An 18,870-nucleotide genomic window follows, 5' to 3' on the forward strand; every position below is an offset into this window, starting at 1 on the left:
AGAAATAAGAGGCCTTCAGTCTTATCTCAAACCTACAGGTACTTTCTCACAGTGAAAATTGCAAACGTTATACGAGAGGAGTCACACCTCTCATCTGAATTTAAGGGTTTACAGAGATCTTGTAAAACTATTGCGGAGCTGTGGGTAATGTTTGGGCATGCATCTTCAGACCTTTAGATCTGAGATTAATACCTTCATATCAACCACAGTGGGAACCCAGATGCAGACCTGCACCAGAGACACATTTGCATGTGGTCAGGGAACAGCTCCCACCTTTCTGCTGGAAAAGCGAATCACAAAACTATTGTATGGAGTCATTCTCTTTGCATGATGAAGAGTCAAACTGAACTCCATGCACAAGAAGATACTTGAACTTGCATGTTCTGCAGGTTGGCAGACGCTGTGCCATCTGGAGGCATCCAAATAACCATGCCTTCAGGCTGAACATCTGTAGTGAAGTGAATCTCAATGAACCAAGAAAGGCCATAATCTTGACTACCTTTAACAGGATTGTATTGTTGTCTTCAGTACTGATGACAGTCTAAAAGGGTTGCACAAGAAAAACATTCTTACAATTCTCATTAAGGATTAAGTCAGCACATTTCCAGTTGCTCCTGCATAGGTTTGTTCATCTCTATCTTCCATTATTGGGAACAGGAAGAGAGGCATATTCACATTGTCCAGAATCTTATGGGCTCAGGATTACAGGCAGGAAGATGCTCCAGGTGTGTGCTTTAGCAGACTCAAAATACAAATGTCTTCAATATTCTGCATGCCAGAGATATGTCGGGCACTTCTTCCTGAAAAATTTATAGAAATTATATCCAACTGTAAAAAATGGCCTTTTAGTCTGGGCATAGAATCTACTTTAAAAGCATTCAATTCCTACCTTCCTTGCAGAAATATATTTTTATTGGTCTAATTTGCTGGTTTTAGGAAACAAAACAAAGGCATTTAGCAGTCTGTCCCCATGATCTTCAGAACACATTTCTAGAAAACATTGAGCAGCTTTGCAAATATAATTATTTAGTCTCAGAAATAGCGTAACTATTTTCAAGTGACAGATTGCTCTACTTCTAGAGCCAATTTAATCTTACTTTATATGATTAATAAAAACTGGTTAACAGCAACACAATACATTTCATGTTCATCTAAAGGAAATGTTTTACTTTATCTATCCAAAGGAAAATTTTACTTCAAGGAAGTATCAGAAATATTTTTCAAGATTTTGCAAGTCACTAAATTAATTTTGAAACAATGCCTAAACTTTAATTTTGGCAGACGCTTAAATATTATATTATCTCCACTAGAGCATTTATGGGATTTCAGACTATTGATAAAACATACATAGAGAATTTACCATCTGTAAAAGAAGTGGTGAATGAAGGTTTACCTTACTCACTCAAAACATAAGAACAAGTTTCTGCTGTTCAAATCACAAGACATATTACTTAGTAGAGATTGAACTAAAAGCACAATCTAACATACACTTCTTGCTATACGAAAAGAACAAACCCCCACAGATTCATTGTATAAGCTGCTGATCAGCATGCTAATTTTCAAGTTATGGTTTAATTATCTCCTCTGTGCAGGCAACTATCAGGAACTAACTGTAAAGAGTCTGTAAAATGGAGGAGTATAATATTATATGACAACACACCAGTAATAGTTTCAAATTACAAGCAAATCTGAGCAGGGGAAAAAAGTCTTCTCCCCTTTCTCCCAAACACATGCACAATTTCCTTTAGAAGAAAAAAACAAGAGAAATAAATGCATTGCTTGCTCTTTCTCAGAGGTATATCAAATGCTGATTGAGTCTAAATCATATGAATTGTAATGTGACCATCAGAGCAAAATGTGGCCTTACAATGCCTTCCTGTAACTCAAAGGGCAGGACAAAAGTGACTGTGTTGAAAGAATTATAGCCAAGGACATAACTGTAATGAAGTATTATCACAGACATATAATATTATCAAAATATCAAACTCTACACATGTCAACAGTCACCCAACATGATTAGAGGCAGATCTGGTTTTCAGTTTAGGTGAAAGTAGGCAGTTGTTTACGTTGGCAGATCACGGGGGAAAGGGAGGAAATGAAATGCCCCCATACAGGGTGCCATGGCCTCATGGCCTGTTCTGAGGACCCCGAGAGAAAGACAGACAGGGACAGGAGCTGTGTGCCCCGCCACCAGTAGATCAGCTCAGAGAGGGAGCAGAAGGTTAATGCCTCCCTGCCCACCAGTTCCTAGTAAATCTGCTCCCTCCCAATAAATCCCTGCTTTATTTCTCCAATCCTTCACATTTACCTCCGGGGATGGGGCAGGAAACAAAACAACCCCGCTGCCCGCCGCCACCTCCTGATTGGCGGTGGCTTCCCAGAGGCCACAGCCGATTCCTTTCAATCTCCTTCCCTGACATCTGCCACCAAACCAGGAAAGGTATGTGGCAGGTCCCCAAGCCTGGTGACCCACTCCCAAATTTGTGTCTTCTCACAGAAGCTGCCATAGCGCTGCTAGGCTTTGCCCTTTTTTTGTTTTTGTTTTTGTCCTTTGCCCAGTGGCTTCTCCTTGCAAGGCTTTGCCTACAAGCCTGGGTGTTGATTCACCAAGCAGGCAGTATTAAATTGAAACACACCAACCATTAAGCATGGCTAAAGGTGAGCATGTCAAGGAAAGGCAGTGTCTGCTGTCAGATTAGAACCCTTTTGAACTGCAGCCTTATACAACTGTCCTCTATGCCTATTATTTATGAGGTGAACTGAGGATATGACAGCCTTGTCTGCTGATGTGACAGGAAAAGCACATTGTTCACTTTGAACCTTGCAGAAACATGGAAAGCTTTCTTGCACTCCTTTCAGCATAGCCCCACTCCAAGAACCATATTGACTTGTAATAGCTTCTGTTTATGCAGTGCAATGAGCTGAGGTCAGTGGGAAAGTGTCAGCTGCAGCGTATGACTGTGCTTTCACTGCATCATGGAACTTGGCACGGCCCCGCAGTGACAGATAACAAACTGCATTCTATAGCTTTCAAAACCCTCAAAGGATATGTGGCTGGGAAAGGCTTGCAAATGCCTTCCCTTGATTAATAGTCACAAAACTGAAGTGATCATAATTTAGTCCTAGCTAGGAGAAGTACTTCTTTCCAGCAGCAATAAAGACACCAAAGCCCACAAACCTACACAATATAAAGAAATTGTCTTTAAAGAAATTCACAGTCATCATGCCAGACACTAAATGAATTATTTCTCTCATTTCTTGTCTCACCACAGTTTCCTCCCACTTGGACACACATGTTAGGCATTCAGTTAACCTCAAGCATAGCTCTCCTGGCCCTATCACTGTATCTGCACTCCCCATCAGGAGGGTATGCTAGCCTACATTTTTGCAATGTAAAAAGAGTGACATCATTTTTTTTCTTAAAGTAGCTTGTCTGCAAGAGCACTTCAGCTGTATGCACTCGGCTCAGTCCCAGAATGTGCTTGTTTCTGTGCACTTTCCCGTCCTGGGCTCAGCACAGTGCTCAGAGCTGCTCTGGCTCACAGCTCCAGGCTACATACCCCGTTCTGAACCTCTCAGCTGCATTTGCTTCCCCATCTATAACTTTCATCGACCTCCTGCTCTTGCACTGCACTTCCTGGGAAGTGTTTTGTTCATGGACCCAGCGGAGGAATATGTTATGACAATGGAGTTTTAACGAAGGCTTTTTGTTTTGTTGTGTCATGCACTTTATCCATCCCATTTTGTCATCTGGTGGTTTTCCTTTCTTGTTCTAGCACATATTTCATTTCTAAAGCTATTTCACAAGCAGCATTGGAAGTCAATCCTTTTTCAGATAACAATTTTTTTCAGTTGATCCACCTTCCTATGTACTTCCAAAATCTGTCAGAGAGTACTTTATTTGGCTACAGTCCTGCATTGTATACTGGAATATTTATAGAATAAGTCACAGTGTCATAACATTCAGATACTCTGAATGAATCACAGATTTTTTAAATAATTTTTACTTTCTTTCCAATCAGAAAATTCAGCTGGGATACCAACACTGAACTTCACTGACTGCATAGAAACAAAAAGCTAAAGAACTCACATTACATAGGGCCTTCATTTGGGAAAGAGTTGCCTTTATTTCTTCAAGAAAAATTGAATTTGAATTTGATCACTTCTTAGATCTAATAAGTGGCTGTTTCAGATGTTTCAGACACTTTTGAGAATATGTCATGAAAATAAAAAAAGGATAAATTTCTCCTTACGGAGTCTCTAGTCACTTTTCAGAATTCCATGCTACAAAGTGCCATCATTCTGATTTCACTGAAAGAACTTCACCGGCATTTCACAGCCTTCCCCATTTATTGTTTGGTTTCCTTTTCTTAACTGAACTGCCTTGAATATTGGGTTAACAAGCCTCAGTGAAATTTCTCTTCTTTCCTGTATCCTGATAATATATACAAGTAACATGTGGCTTAAGGTCTAGAAAAAGTTTTTAATTAAAACCAAGTGCTAGAATTATACTGTCTTAGGGTTTCGTCATGTTTCCTGACTTTTTGTGTCCAGTTCACAGCAAAAAAAAATTTTCAGAGCACAAACTTTATTGTTACTGGTATCTTGATACACAAACAATTTTTTTTGTTGTTTATTGCAAGAGTACTGTTATGGATGTATGTATGTTCGGCAGTTTTAGGATGTCAACTATAGGAATGGGAAATGTTTATACTTTTAAAGATACCTCTGACTATGAAATTAATGTTGAAGTACAGTAAAATAAATACTATGTTCATTGCTTTTTTACTTCTTTCACAGCATGGATTTTGTTTTCAACAGGAAAGCACAGCAAAATCCTGAAAGTAGGTTGTGTAATCTAACGTGCTATATTTGCCTTCTGATAGCCTTCACTAAGATCTAAAAGCAGTCATTTGACTTTTAACGGCAGCTGCTGCTCATGTTATATCTGCAAATTTCCTTCTTGAACGAGCTGCTTGTGCCACCGCTGAGATCCGGCCGCTCCTGCGCTCGCAAGGGCAGGGGCTGCACTTGGCCTGGGTTCAGCTCTTACATAGCGTCTGCAAGGACTCAAACACATCAAAGTGCCAGCTAGATCCAATGAGCCAGAATCCATTTTAGAGTAATTGAAACTTTGATTTCCATTCGCCCAAGGTCTCCATTTATTTTTAACTTTGCTAACATTTCCTCGGCGTTGCGAAATTAATTAAGGTCTTTCCCTGGTGTCTTTCCTTCTTTTCACCCTCTTCATGATAGCAGACTCTGAAATGTTTCCTGAAAAAATCTCAACGCTAAATACCTGGTTTTTGCAACAAAACAGGGACAGCATCTTCTATGGAAGTTCCTGATTTTCCATGTTCAAATGGATACAATTCCTGTCTTTTCTTCAACTTTTGGTCATAATAGGAAAGCCAGGAGGAATATCTCTTACAGAAGCCTTTGAACTAATTAAAAAACAAATCACATTTACTTTGAGGTAATTTAAGAAACGCTTAATTGTATTTTTTTGATGCTACCATATATTTTCAGGCCTATGACATCACCTGAAAAGCTTTCTTTCATTAAACATCTCATCTCATTTTTTTGAGATGAGATTTAGATCTGCCCAGATTTAGAGAACACAAGGTTAATCCAGACTCTGTGTCCATTCTTTTCTACCAGAAAGGTATGTAAAGGCCAATGGATTGCTTTAGTGGCACCTTGGCATTCCTGTCACACTGCTCAGATCTTGGTCTTGTCTTCTTCACCTATTGCTTCCTATATATATAGGAATATACTGTATTACCACCTCTTAAAGAGCACATGCACCCAACAGGATGCTTCTGTAAAATCCTTTGAAAATCAAACTCTTTTGATTGCTGTGAAAAAGAGAGGAATATCTGAATCTTTATTCAGTTATTCTTATTTTAGGGAGTATATAGAAACAGACTCTTGTAATTAGGGGATTGGCTGAAGGCTGGCCCCCATGTGAAATCTGAAATTGTCTTTCTTAATCTCACATAACATCAATTAGTAACAATTTTAGCAGTCTGCTTAGCAAGTATAATATTCAGGAGGACCTGTATTTGTATTTATTTTGAAAATAGTTATCTATATTTCAATATCAAAATATATGCTTTGCCTGTATTCAGGGTCCCTGAGACTCACAAGAGCGTACAACCTTCCCCTGTCTCATTCAGCCCTTTCAGCAGGAGAGGTTTTAGAAATACTACATCACTGATTCAAATTCTAAATTTTTGTGTAGAAATTCATACACAAGAATAGAAGATAGGATAGAATCCGCAAAATCCACCAACTAGTTAATAAGTTCTTCTCCGCCAAAAAAAAAAAAAAAAAAAAAGTATAAAACCCACAAAAACCACCAAAAAAAAAAATCCCAAGAACTACATCTACACCAAAGGTCGGCACTTATTCCAGAAGGCTGAGATATTTACAGGCCAGCCTCAATTCTGTCCCAATAAAGTCATAAGGACTCTAACAAGTCCTTTCATGTGTCTTCAGGGCATAGAAAAATATGTTCAAAAAGAAACATTGCCTCTGAAAAAACTACTTTCTTCTCTACCATGCTCTTCAAGACCAAGGATGTATCCACAATAGGGATTTTGTATTAATGGAAGACAAAATTTTATTTTATTTTATCTAATGGAAAATTATGAGAAAAAAATGAACTATAGTATGTGTCTTTTCTTTGCCCTTTAAAACTCTCTTCAGAAAAAAACCCAAAACCTTGCTACTCATACAGTAGACAGGGTCCTCTTCTACGTCTGCTTCTAATAACATGAAAAATATTATTCTCTCCTACAAGCTGTGCTAAGAATCTTTTGGGAAGTAATGACATCTTTGCATTATTAATAGCTGATTCAATCTGACTTGCTGTAGTAACAGCTTTTACCAGTGTGAGATTAGGTTCAGCTAACAGCCTTACAAATTTCAGCATGTCTTTATCTAGAAGGGTATTATAACGCAGTGTCCTTCTCTGCCCAAGAAAAGTAGCCAAACAGAAACCGTGCCTGCCTTGTATCATCAATCATGACCAAGCAATTCTCAAATACAATTCTCTCATCTCCCTTTTTAAGGAATTATTTTTGAGTCTCAAAGGAAAAGACTAAAATAAGAGGGCAAACACTTTCATGATTCTTCCTCATTTTATTCTTTGCTATTTCTTCAAATTTCTTGAAGCATCTCTTCCTGCCTCTTGCTGAAGAGTATCTGTTTCTCACTGACTTCCTTGCAGTGCATTTTTCAATCTTTCACCAAAGTTGTTTCATTTTTCCTTTGAGAATATATCTTTTCTATCCATGATTCCACCCACTTTTAATTTCCCATCCATGCTAAAGGAATGCCTATAATACTGTTGAGCAGATATTAGGACTTCTTTCGTAGATTTCTAACACCACAAGGGGCAGGACTGGAAGAGTGACATTTTGACCTCTCGTTTACTGCCAGATGAGCTATTGGGTGTTCTGGATACATTGGTTCTCCTTTTCCTGTCAGAGCAGACCATTCTTTTGCAGGTATTATCTCATCAGTCTTTCAGACAAGTGCGCACACTAAGCTGGTCTGGTTCACGGGTAATCATTTGTTTTCCAATCTTGTTCATATTCTTCATTAAATGAGTTTAGATGATACAAAAACTGAGAGTTTGAGGGCAAGGAAGACTGAAGCACTTGAGTCCACAAAAGGTTGCTGATACCGTATAAAATAAGGAGAACCTCTAGAGAAGATTTAGGACACAATTTGAAAGAAATTGAGAAATAAAAGTAGCAGGCAAATAGAAACTTGAAAGAACGGGAGCTTTTCAAGCTGTCATTTTCTGCTCTAAGCCTTTTTGGTTTTATTACTGACACTTTATTTATTCTTAGATACATATGAAATTTGTACTTTTATTTTCTTTCCTTTAAAGTGAATTTTTCCTGTTTTAGAAAAAATAATGTGTGCCTGCCTTTAACGCAAGAACAATTTCCTGAAAAGTTAAAAACAAGGGAAACAAGCCTAAAACAGGATGATAGTATAGGATGAGTAATAAATTGATTAAAAACAAAAAGTCACAAAATCAGTCTGCTCCTCAGAGAGTCTGATCAGGATACAAATTATGGTTGGCAAGACAAACAAGGAGCATCTGCTGAGCAGCTAAGTCAAAATCAGCCAAGCTAGATTCAGACCAACAACATAAAATTAAAAAGGTTTTCATCACTCCCCAAATCTCAGCCACCCATTTACATTTGCCTACTTTTTGGTTCTGTTTGTAGTTGATAGTTTGATCTCATCTTTGTAGATTAACAGATTTCTGCCTTAAAAGAGTAGAAACTGACAGGAAAGTTCCCAGGACATAGTATCTTTTTCCTCATTTTCAGATTATTTTAGCAACCAAGATTATTATGAAGAGTGGTTTTGGTTTTGCTCAGCAGTATTGATAAACAATTAGCCATGTGTACCCTACAGGAAAATACATGGAAATATTGAAAAGTTGTTTAAAAGATCAGGACAGATTATACTACAGAATAATGTTTAGACTTTTCACATTCCTCAGCATAACTAGAAAATTATTATGACCATGTTTCAGGTTTCATAGTAAAGCTCTTTTTCAGAGAAATGAATTATTGCAGGCCCAAGAGCTATGTGGCTGCTGAAAGACTACCAACTTGTGATGGTCCCTCCATTCAGATGAGTGCTATCAAAACCATGGTAAAACCTTAATATTGAGCTGTAAAACTCAAGGGGAAATATATTCACGTGAAGCGATTATCTCTTATGTTTCTGGACATTCTAAAGATACATTTCGTTTTCCTAATAATACTTGCCTTCTTTTGGATATGATATTTTAGAAGAACAGCTTGCACTTATAATCAGCACAATTTATCACCTATCCCCAAAGTACCCTGCCGTTGAAATGCCTGACATATATATTAGGTGTTGTGGATTTAACAAAAATTGAATTATAAATTGCCTTGCCAGCTTTTGCCTCTGGAAATAATGAAAAAGTGAGCTAAAGAAATGTTCTCCTGAAGGATTTATTTTTAGTAGCAATAGAGAAAGAAACAACAAACATGGATTGACCAGACTTTATCATTTTAAGGACTGAATATCTTTGTCTCAAGAAAAGTTTTCATTCTTTTTCTCAAAAAAAAAAAGGACTGTGCTGAGATTGCTTGAATGTCCCTGAAAATAACCCATTGAGAAAGGAAGAAAAAAATGAATAAAACCCAAACAAAACATTGATTTGTATTCAGTAAGCCCATATGAGAATTTCAAGGTCTCTTGCTCAAATGAAGTCAAGTTAAATGTCATCCAAAATACTTTCTTTTCTCTTCTTTTTTCTGTTAAATGCTGTTTCTCAATGAATGAAATTATTTGCAATGGCCTTTTAGAATTTAACATTATCCAATTTCCCAAAATAATAGCGCCTTTAATAAGTTGTCTAAATTGGCATAGTGATTTAAGATCCATTTCTAGCAATATTTCAGCATCAAGTGTGCATAGTTAGCTTAAATTATTATAAAGATAGTCATTCAGTAATATTTAGTTCTTCAATTTTAAACCAACATCTTAACATTTCCTTCTGAAGTCGTTGCTGTCTCTTAACAAGTTCCTGCCTAAAGGAAAAAGCAACTTATGTTCATCTACAGTTACATAATTTAAAGAAAAAATAATGTGTGTGAGCACACACACAAATATATAGCCTGCACTCTGTATTTCAGTGAATCTGAGAATAAGCTTTTTCAAGCTAAGCTGAAATTTTAATTCAATTTGTGTCATTTTTAAACAACTTGTGTTTTTTACCATCTTATTAGACATTTCTGATGTTTCAGCATGAATGCAAAGTCTTTGTTCCTTCGTCTTTGTAAGATTAAACAACACCCAACATTTTGGATGCAAACGTTTTCAATATAAGTGATACAAGAATACAAAACCACAGAGCTGTGGATGGTGGGGGAAGAAGGGGGAATGCATCTGTGCAAGGAATCTAAAAGTAAGTACTTATCAGTCAAATATTGTCTTTTCTTTAATTAAATATCCAATTATTAAATGAGCTGATCATAGAGTGGCAATGTCTCTTTGGTAGTATTGGGCAAAAACTGTACAAATTGTCTTTATATTTGATGTGTTCTACAATATGATTTTCAAATTATAATCACATGAAATTCACTTAGCAGCTTGACTGCACAGGTTAACAAAGCAAAAATTTCTTAAAATTTAACTGTCTTTGCCATGTTGATAGGAGTGCAGGCAATGAAATGAATTTGTGCCAAAATCTGGTTGGGAATAAATTGATATAAATTTTGCTCAGTTCATCTCACAAAGTGACTGCTATTCCTTGGGGAGTGATGTAAAGGTACTACCAAAACAAAAGGAAGAGGAGCTGTAACTTCTGAGAAGGTAGTTCCCTAGCAAACACAATGAGTAGGATCTTTAACTATCGAGTGAGAAGGCAAGAATGTCCAACACTTTGAAGGAGCAAGTGAATAAGTTTAGTGAAATAATAGACAAACACATTAGAGAAAGGAGCAAAAGAAGTTATTTATCATGAAATAAACTCTCCATGGAAGGCAGGGAATAAGTGTACAAGACACTCTCAAAAATACTTGCAGAATTGCACAAGTCTCAAGAAGTGCACAATAATTTCACGAGCCTCATCTTCTTCAAAATTTTAAGTAGGAACAGAATTTGGGGGGGGAGGGTGGAAATGAAAACGCATACACACAAAATTCAAAACAAAAAAAACGATTTAAAGGAGGAAGACAAAGTAGGAGAAAGGGTGAGATTTTTAGTTGCTGTCTATCTATTTTGTTACATCCTTGTTAGAGAGTAAGCTTTTAACATCTTACCATTAATTTTCTCTTTCATATGGCTGTTTACTTGGTTTTGTTGGTCACGGTAGGCAACTGAGGTTGAGGAAAGAATTAAAAAATGTATTCAAGAGGTCATAGTTTACTTGCATTTTATAAAATACATACATAAGGGTTTACAAGTCAAGGAACATGCTGAAGAAATGTGTTGTCATCATATAGCTGCAAAGCATCCTGCAGATTAATCCTACGGTGGCCCTGCGTGACACCTGTAGTATATGTGGGCATTAGGTCAAAATATTAGCTGGAGCTAATGATGGGCCCATTATAACCCTCCTTAGTGCTCATTACTTAGGGGACCTTTTGAAGGTGCTCTGTATCATTCTCGGGCTGACAGGCCAGTCAGTGAAGGTTAGCAACTCCCTCTGAAGTCCTGTTTCTCTGTTGCAGCTAACAACTACTTGGGGTCATGGAAGGCACACATGGATTCTTCACCCAAATGACAGAAATCGCATAGGAAATAATTAACATCTGCATGTGGTACTAAGATTTGGAAGGAAAATAAATTTACTGGTTTTCGAGGTTAATTTTTTTTTTTTTCTGAATTGAGCATTATCAGCACAATAATGAATCAACATTGTTAGCTTTGTGCTCACATCGGGGGCAACAGGAATGTGCATGATGTGTTCAGAAACCCAGTGAAAGAATTCTGCACAGATGTGCATGGTGAAGGCAAGGGGTTAAAATAATATTTCCCAAATAGTAGATTGTGATATTGATGAACAATGAGGTTCTTCATCAATACCCTGACGCTTCAGAGCATCTTTACCTGAGATTGGTGTTCCACCTCCTTTTAAGCCTCCATTGCAACATCCTACAGTTCAGTTTTATTCTGCTTTTCAGCTTCAATAATCTCCATCTGATCAACAATCAACTTGCTTTATTACAAGCATTCCTGTTCAGTTTAATGGATGCATAATGTGGAGGAATATTGTGCTTTTCCAACTTACTTTCTATTTCTTGCATATCTTATTACATAAAAAATAATAAAAAACACTTGAAATTTTCTTTTTTATCTTCCTGCCCTGGTAATGTTTCTAATCTCAAAAATCCCCAACATATGCAAGTCCAGAGGCCTGTTAGTTCAGACTGTTTTTACTCCCTAGTTTTGAATATGACCTTGCCTTTCCCCAGCTTACATATCTATTCCTATCAGATGGAAAACTAATTTTAAAGCTGTCATATTTACTTTCCTTTAGACCTTGTTTTCACACTGATATTTCATTCAGATTGCTAAATGATTTTTTAGTGAATTTGCATGCATATGAATAAATATTAACTTCTTACAGTCCTTTGCAAAATACAGAGATAAAATTATGTTTACTTGCAATAGACGCTCCCCCTCCATAAATAAAAGACAAATTGGTGAAATTTATGCCTGTATATTTTCCTCCAGGAAAAAAAAAAATCTATTAGTATGTGCATCTTTTTTCCTGGCTAACACCTACAAGCGGACAGCAAGAGACATAAGGCTGCTGAATAAGACACAGTATAGCTGTGAACAAGAAAGCATGAATAATAGTGCTGTGGAAATATTGTATCTCAAAACCTGAATATGTTCCAGCAAAAAAAAAAAAAAAAAATTGCATCACAAACTATGGAGCTGAAGATAACCATATGGAACTGCAGCATACTCAACTATTTCTCAAAATGCAGATTTATAGATTTCTCAAAAATGTGCATTGAAATCTCCAAAACAGTAATCTTCTTATGTGTGCTTGGGCACAAAGTTACTTCTGAAAATATAGAAGCAGAAGAAAAAGAAAAAGAAAAAGAAAAAGAAAAAGAAAAAGAAAAAGAAAAAGAAAAAGAAAAAGAAAAAGAAAAAGAAAAAGAAAAAGAAAAAGAAAAAGAAAAGGAGACCTTTGAAAGTTCAAAGCTGTTATCAGACCAGTTTTAGTACAATATAGCATCAGGAAAGACACTAATTTGATTCATGAAGTATTCGGGTAACTCCAACTGCAAAAGCCAACAAAATTTGACAAAGTTTAAAACTCATGAGTTTAGGTACATTTATTGTTCAAAGAAAATGAAAAAAGAATAGGATAACTAAAGGAAAGAAATATCCCCCAGTGTATCGACAATAAAATCAAAGTCATTCCTTCATAAAAGAGTCCACTGTTAAAAGCTCTTGAGTTGTGTTCTGGAGAAATCAAGTATTCCTTTAATATAGATCAGTAGCAAAGAAAAGCATAAGAAATCAGCTATTTTCTGAAAAGCAAGAGGAATTTCCCCAAAAATAACAGTGCTTCAGTCAGAGAATTCTGGGTGTCACTTACACAACTAAAGCTGAGGTCTTGGAACAGCTCTCACATCCTCAGCATCTGACCAGACCCTAGGGGTTGGTAGGCAGCTGAGGGAAACCATTTCTGATGGGACAATGAGACCCAAGTTTGTCTATATTTCAGGTCTGAGGCTACAGAAATATTGATGGACATCTAAGAATCAAACCCAAGTCACCACAGTTGCTAGGTTAAATAAATGAGATTAAAAAGGTCAGTATAAAGAAGTAAACTGAAGCATCAAAACACCAAAATTATAACAGCCAAAGATTCAAAAATATTTTGCAAAAGCTAGAAAAATATGCCTTGTTACCAGAATCCACTGCAAAGCTACAACAAAACAACTTCTATGTTCATTTTTTTCACTGTATTACATTTTCCTTACCCCAGTGTCACAGAATCCTCCTCGCCTGCATTATTTTCAATACAGTAAAGTATGGTAGTGGGGAAACATTACAGGTAGTTCTTCTGGAGTTCAAAATAATTTGAAAACTAATTTATTCCCCACCCCCAACAAGCAGTCTCCAATAAAGGAAATAATCTGCTTCTAACCTGAGATGACATTTGGCAAGGTTCAGAGCAAATATTCGTGACAAAGTCATAAGCCTTTGTTAACAAAGATTTCCACTGGAAATGCTGACAGGTCCTTAAGCACAGTGGTGTGAACAGCACCTCTGTAATAAGCAGTAATTTAAAGGCTGTGCACTAGTTAACTATTAGTGCTAGTAAACAAGTGACCCTGATGGGATTTCAAATTAGAGCTTCAAGCAGCTCATTTGATATTTAACCCTTGTGCTTTCCCACCTCATGGCAACGGAAACATTATGTAGGATAACAATATTATTTAGCTCCCTCATTCTCTTGAAAGAAATAGAAATTCGATAAAAACAGATAAAACATTGTGACAATAAGAAACACAATAATTTAACAAATTCATCTATTTAATATTTTTCTGGTGGTATCTGCATCTACAGCTTTACACAGGCCTATGTTGGCCATGACACCTAGCAATGAGAAAGTAGTTTTCTATCCTATTCTGCCAAGCAGCAATAATGTATCAAGACCAACTTTAATCACCTCTCCTTTGACAGGGAACCTGTGTCACAAAACACACCAGAGTCTTGCCACCTCCCTGCTCTGTGCCCTTTGGATAGGGCAGAAGTAATCACACTGCCCTCAAAAAAATTGCTGCTTCTTCCAACCTGAAACCAAGAAGCCACAACTGACTCTCCAGGGAATGCCAATGACATGCTTGGAGTATAGAAGAGCATTTGATTTATAGTCCTAAATGAAGACCTCTCCTAGTGCCTGGGCAAAATAAAACATTTGAACATGCTTTTATATTACCCAGAACATCAGAGAGGTCTTGAGTCATATTCTCAGCCACACATGCTGTGGTGCTGTTCCACACGAGCTGCAAACAGCCCTGAAAATTCAAGGAGAGAATTTCATCACTGTGGCTTACATTGACCTCCTGCAGGTATATAAAGAAACCACAGCCCCTCCTCCCCCTGTTTCTCACAGTCAAATGCAGTAAATTTTCACAGAGAGGTAACTCCTGGATGCTTTTGACTGAGAAGCCAGGAAGTGACAGGATACATATTCATTTGGTCATAGTCCTGTCCAGCTCTCTTAGACCCTTTAACCTCTGATAAATTGTAAAGCAGAAGGATTTTCACAGCAACCTTCCCTTTCCCCATCTAACTCCTTTAATATTATGTCCACCACTGTTGCCTTTGAATTCCAAGACTGTACAGAAGCCTTTCTTTTTCTTACATTTCAACACAGCTTACAGACAACAGTTTTTCTGTAAGGTGCAAACACAGTTCACATAGCTGTACATGCAAAAATATGTTATCAAAGGGAAAAGTCCTATAAAATGTAGGACATAATGATATACATCATTAACTGAAGAATAACTACAGGAAAAAATACTAAAGAGACAATTAAACTCTTTAAAACAAAATATTCCTGCTCCATACTGCTAATAATATTCAGATGTTTAAGTATCCACAGTATTTTAAGGAAAAATTTACAATGTATTTTGGTCTCTATAGATAGTTTCACAATGGCATTTCTAAAAATGCTAATTATTCTTCCAGCAAGATACCATGAAAATATGCATTTATCTGTTATGACAGTCATTTTCAGTTATAAGGAGATTTATTATGACTACAGAAGGAAAAAATCAATGAAGAAAATAATCTCTAAAAAGCAGTAATTTTATCTTCTTCCCACTAATTAAAAAAAAAAAAAAAAAAAAAAAAAAAAAGAAAAAGGAGTAGAATTCCATTACCTGGTCAACATGTGTTTGCATTTTTCAAGTAGGCACTAATATGTCTTTATAATCAAAATCAAAAAAGTACTGCTATGTCTCTCCTAAATTTTGTACCACAGACAGAGCAAGTCTATGACAGTTCCTTTAATTGTTAGTCAGCAGTAATTTGTACACTACAATCTTGTCACAGTTTACTATGATATTTTTATTTTACATTTGATTTGACCTTACTATGCTGTTAATAGCTCTTTATTCTATTTTTAACAGATTTGCTATCACAAAGAAATAGTGACATCCAGATGTAAAGGGAGAGTGCCCCACTTCAAGGTGATATTCTTGCAAGCGTTTCTATAAATTTGGTATTTCCAATATACTTTTTTTATCTCTTTGCAATTAAGTATACCTCAAGTATAATGCAAGGCACAATTAAGTACTTCTGAGGCTGCATTATATTGCAATGTGGAAGAACTCACCCTCCTACACTTCCTTGCAACACCAACTATTTCTGCAGGAATATTAAAACACCTCCCTTTCAGCTAAAAGATTCTGAAAACTTCTTACTGCATTTCCTCACAATCGTTTTTCATGTTACCATGTAACAATGACATTACAGAAAAGTGCCAACACGTCAAACAAAAAATTGAAGATATTTCCATGTCAGTTCACCAAAAGGCAAAATAACATTTCTCAGAAATTGACTTGAGCACTTTCTCATAAAGTCAGGTACTTTTCTTTTTCTCACAGACATTTACATCTTTCCCCATAACATGATGAAGTGTCAGTCATTTTAAAATGATGATTTCTAGCTGAAATATCAAATCACTACAGCACCAAGCCAGCATCACTGCAATTTGATACAATTCTGCTGACCTCCTCCCTGTACCACATGCAAGTCTGGAATTGCTTCAGAAAATTTAGGCATACACTCCTGCAAACCAGGGAGACACATTCTTAGTTTTGCACTGAACTACTGAATTGGTCAAAGACATGCATAGCCAGAGGTCTCTACCTATTTTCAGGAAAGCTACTTCCATCACAAGCAAGCCAGACCAGTTACACATTTATGGACAGTGCAGTTCAATAAGCAGCACAAATAAACTCTCTGCTATGAGCTGTAGCATCATGACTGACAGGCATCAGTCATTTGGGAGCTGCAGCTGTCCCTCAGCAAGACACAGATATCTCTGCATACCCACCTCTGCAATGTGCTTTATCAGATACAATGGAAAAGCAATATGTGCTCCAGTTCCTGTCATTTTAATCAGTGTTTGTGGTTGCTTTCTTTAACATGCATTTTAAATTGAGAGGGCAGAATGATATTTGCCTGTTCTTGGCTTTTTCCTGGTCCTGTCAGACCTAGTTCTGTTCATCCTCCTGCTGGTTCCAGATATTTGCTGTGTGAACCTATGCCCTCTGTTCTGGCATGCCATTTCTGTCTTGTGTCTCCAGAAACTCCTAGTCCAAATGAATACACTTAGCAAAATTAGCATGGAGCCCAGCTAAATATTTTTTTTATTTTAAAAGTGCATTTGAGTCAGTTTACAGCTGCAGTCAGGTGTATTGGATCAGGACACAACAAAAGATTTGGCACTGTAGCATATTTCTTTTACTGTGTTGTCTGATTAGCCTGAAAGTAAAGTATTTGCCATTTAAAATGTTTTAGAACAATAAGCCAAAATGAGCTTTCATAACTTATAAAAACTGCCTTGTTACTCATTCCTCAGTTTCTTCAGTCTTTGTTTTGGTTTGGGTTTTTTTGCATTAAGGTAAAAGTGTAATCCCATGAGGGACTGAGCAGGCCTGAATGTCATTAGTACAATAGTCATTAAAAATATTCAGGCTCTCATTCTGTCATCGGATATGGTCTTTTTTCAGACAAAAAAAAACCCAAACCAAACAGCACCAAACCATCCCTGCTTATTTTACATCACTGTTGGACATCCTTAATTCTTTTAGATAAAATGGGGGGGGGGGGGGGTGTTGTTTTTGTTTTTTGATGGGTTTTGGTGGTTGTTTTTTTTTTTTTTTGCCCTGCAATGTTTATTCTAAAACCTCCCTTTCCCTCTCCATGTTTCCCTAAAATTTTCCCAAGTTTTCTCAGACTCTGTTGTAAAATGTAAAGGACTGTATTGTTCATCAGAGCACACTTTGCAGAATGAGATACTCATTCACAGGATAGAGCTAGTCTCTACTCTCTTGTTTATAAAGCTAAAAAAATAAGCATCTGCTCATTTGAAAGTATCACCAGAAACCCAAGCTATCATGACACATGACACATCATGTTCCTTGCTTATTCTGTTTGTGGGCTATTTATGCTTCTGTCGGACAAGTTTCTCTTCAACATGTGCTTTCTATATAGCCTACTGGTGTAAAAAATAATTATAATGTTTATTAAATTAAAATAATGAGGTTTATATGAACTTTCAATAATGCAGACAGGCAGACTATAACTGTAAACCACATGCTATATACTTTGGACTTTTACGGCTTTTAATTTATCAAAGGAAATAATTAGCACACTTTGTGGCAGCCAGTGATGGAATTTATTCATTTGGAAGCCATGAGTTTCCTGTCATTAAAACTACATCATGTCCTTCCTTTTCTATTAAACTTCAACTGAGGGCAGTAAGAAGTCACTAAAAGGAAATGAAGAGTTTTTTTGGCAACATTCACATGCAATGATTTAATACTGCTAAAAGATAGCAAGCCATAATCTATGCCAATAAGGGATAAGGGTTCCAATTACCACATTATTTCCTTTATTTGCTGCTTTGTTTGTGGCTCAATTAACTGTGATTTGCAAAGTCACTTCAATAAATTTATTTTCTCTTCATTGACTTACTGCATTTTTCATTCCTAATTGCAAGTCCTTTTTTTTTGTGGCAAATAAAATTATTTAGATCCTTAAAAAGTACACGTAGATTTATATGTAACAGGATATTACTTTTTCCCTTTCATAGTGATCAATCACATCTCATTAACTAAAAATTCATTTTGCTAATATTAATGCTCTTATTTTTCTTTAATATTTTTCAAATATGTGTGGCAAAATATCCAGGGTTTCTTCAACTCGAAAAGGAAACAAAAGCACCAATACATGTTTCCCTTCTCCTTCTCACCTGCACACACAAAATACCCTCTGCCTTCTGCACACAGCTATAAATGGCTCCTGAAGACCTAAACTTGCACCACAGAAGCAGCTGAGCCCAGACTGAAGCTGGCTGAAGGACACACATACTTTTTCTTCAAAGGAGGTCTAAAATCGAGTTAGCATAGAGACAGACTTACCCTCTCTCTTACAGGAGTGGGTGGTCCTTCCAGGTCATGACCAAGGTACACCAGTGCCAGCAGCATGCTGCAGCTACAGGAATTTTATTAAGTGATGCCAGGAAATGCTAGGGAATAGGTGATACACAGTACTGTAAGGTTTCTGGCGTATAAAACATATACATATTAATTGAAA

The sequence above is a fragment of the Melospiza melodia genome, chromosome 5, assembly GCF_035770615.1.
Source record: "Melospiza melodia melodia isolate bMelMel2 chromosome 5, bMelMel2.pri, whole genome shotgun sequence".
NCBI classification, from domain to species: domain Eukaryota; kingdom Metazoa; phylum Chordata; class Aves; order Passeriformes; family Passerellidae; genus Melospiza; species Melospiza melodia.